Here is a 2,971-nt window from a genome sequence, read left to right as displayed (position 1 = left end):
TTTTTTAACAAAGAAAGAAGGGGGACCTAGGTGGCTCAGTCATTTAAGTGTCAGACTTCAGCTCAGATCATGATCTCACTGTTTGTGGGTTCGAGCCCCATGTCAGGCTCCGTGCTGACAGCTCAGAGCCTGGAGCCTGCTTTGGTTTCTGTGCCTCCCTCTCTCTCTGCCTCTCCCCTGCTCATGTTCTGTCACTCTCTTTCTCAAAAATAAGCATTAAAAAAATTAAAAATAAATTAATTAAAATAAAATCTTGATATTACCCACAATTTTCTTTCTTTCTCTCTCCTCTAGCCATCCAAGATGCTGAAAGGAAAGAAGGCCAAGGGGAAGAAGGTGGCCCCAGCACCTACTGTTGTGAAGAAGCAGAGGGCCAAGAAGCTGGTCACTCTCTGTTTGAGAGAAGGCCTAAGAATTCTGGCATCCAACAGGACATCCAGCCCAAAAGGGCCTCACCTGCTTTGTCAAATGGCCCTGCTACATCTGGCTGCAGCAGCAAAGGACTGTTCTCTATAAATGTCTAAAAGGGCCTCCCACAATGAACCAGTTCACCCAGGCTTTGGACCACCAAACAGCTACTCACCTGCTTAAGCTGGTCCCCACACACAGACCAGAGACAAAGCAAGAGAAGAAGTGGAGACTGTCGGCCCGGGCTAAGAAGAAAGCTGGCAGCAAAGGGGATGTCCCCACTAAGAGGCCGCCTGTCCTTCAAGCTGGGGTTAATACTGTCACCACCTTAGTGGAAAATAAGAAGGCTCAGCTGGTAGTGATTGTACATGATATGGATCCCATTGAACTAGTTGTCTTCCTGCCTGACCTGTGTCATAAGATGGAGGTTCCCTTGGGGCACCTTGGTAGCTCAGTCAGTTAAGCATCTGACTTTGGCTCAGGTCATGAGCTCATAAACCATAAGTTTGAGTCCCGCATTGGGCTCACCACTGTCAGCACAGAGCCCACTTTGGATCCTCTGTCCTCCTCTCTCTCTGCCCCTCCCCTGCTGATCCTCTCTCTCTCAAAAATAAATAAATGAACATTAAAAAAAAAAAAGTGGTGGTTCCCTATGGCATCATCAAGAGGAAGGCCAGGCTGGGGCATCTGGCCCACAAGTAGATCTTCACCACTGTCACACAGGTTAACTTGGAAGACAAAGGAGCTGTGGCTAAGCCCGTGGCAGCCATCAGGACCAATTACAATGACAGATATGATAAAATCTACCGCCACTGGAGAGACAACGTCCTGGGTCCAAAGTCAGTGGCTCTCATTGCCAAGTCGGAAAAGACAGAAAGAACTGGCCACCAATCTGGGCTAAGTGGACGCTGTCGAATTTCTGTACATTAAAAAAAAAATAAAAAGTTCTCTTTTTTAAAAATTCTTTAAAATAAGTAAGTTACAAAAATAAAGAGAGAACACTGTTCTGTGAAGACATGAGTCCCGCAGGAGGAGGTGGTTTGGAGGAGAGGCTACTGACCTCCAGCTCACTTCCTAGAGAGCCAGAGCTTATCTTCAGTGCCATTGGGTCTGGAAACACCAAAGTCACCCGGCAGAAGTCAGGGCTCAGTCAAAAACGAGCCGCAAGAGCTCCTCAAACAAAACAAGGTCTAGCCCCTGGTGTTTTCATCTATAATTACTTGACCAGTAATCCACAAAGATTTTTATCAGCTAGTAATGATGCAGAGAAACTGACAGACTCCATAGAAATCTGCTTTTTTGCTCCTTTTCCTGCTACTATTCTTGCTAGAACCTGCACCCCATTCCACTTTACACAAGCCCTATAATGTAAATACTGTGTTCACTCCTTGGAAGTGGGAGAGTAGTTAATGATTTCTCTAGAATGGATAACATCTAAGGAAGGACCAGGTGAGGATGACCAGACAAAGTTATCATAGGAATATTCCAGACCATTGGAGTTAGACATCTCCACGCCAAGGCCCCCCGGCTCCGAGGAATAACACGTGGGCTCCTGTCTTTGTTCTAACCAGTTCCTGGATGCCTGAGAAGACACACACACCAGGTGCCATCTTCAGTAAAAACCCCAGACACTGAATAGAGACAAGACTCATATTCCTGTCCTTTCTGAGCCTCCCTGAAGCCCTATCTGTATCTGCTCTATATCTTCAACAAACTCTGCTCTTACTTCCTGCTGGCTCATGTTTGAGTTCCATCCTTTGTGAAGCTAAGGACCCTCCTGACTGGTCCTGTGACCCCCTCTGGGTCCTTGGACCTGGCCTGCAGGCATCAGTAAGAGCATGGTGTCTGATGCTCTTTGATAAGTGGTAGTGGTCTTCAGAGATAAATAGATTGAGTTCAGGAGGAAGAAGCAAGGCTGTGCTCATCCAACCAGCTGTGGTGCTCACTCTGTTCCAATTACACAGAGACTTTCTCCCTTTTTCTCCCTTAAGGTTTAGCTCAGTTTGGGGTTTGCTCCTGACAATCTCAGGAGCTTTGAATCTCTGTCCCAATACCCTGCCCAGTAGGGTCCCCTGTGTGATGACAGTCCACCCTGTGAATAACAGGTCACTACTCCTGACATGCAGCTCAGCATGGTCCCCTCTAGAAACTGCCTGGGCTTTCTCTCTCAACATTGAACTATTAAAGAGAAGAAAGCAAGTCTGGGCTGGCCCTTTCACTAACTGCCCCAAAGCCTATGGCAACCAATGGCTGTCTTTAACAGGATGAGGGCTCAGAGATGGCCTCAGGACATGGTGTGATTTGGCCAGGGGATAGCAGGTTGTCTAGGTTTGGGAGGTTGGTTTTGTCCTCATCTGGTTCAGGCTGTGGATGGCCTGAACTGTGGCATCTCAGCCCTACCCCTCAATCTGCCATTGGCCTCTCTCTTTCACTGTTCCCAGGCTCCTCAAGTCCTCACTCTTCACCATGCCCTGTGCACTGCATTTCAGACCATCACCATCTACATCCTTCTTTGTTTGATCTGGGCAGTGGAGAGCACAGACTCAAATCCAGGATCCTCCTT

At 47.6% G+C, this 2,971-nt stretch overlaps 1 pseudogene; it reads left to right on the top strand.

Moving 5' to 3' along the window:
• Positions 1 to 303: 303 nt before the first annotated feature.
• On the top strand, positions 304 to 1,309 carry LOC144223145 (large ribosomal subunit protein eL8-like; annotated as a pseudogene).
• Positions 1,310 to 2,971: the final 1,662 nt, after the last annotated feature.

Source organism: Crocuta crocuta, unplaced genomic scaffold (assembly GCF_008692635.1).
Source record: "Crocuta crocuta isolate KB4526 unplaced genomic scaffold, BGI_CrCroc_1.0 scaffold231, whole genome shotgun sequence".
NCBI lineage: Eukaryota > Metazoa > Chordata > Mammalia > Carnivora > Hyaenidae > Crocuta > Crocuta crocuta.
This window is presented reverse-complemented; position numbering and strand designations above follow the sequence as displayed.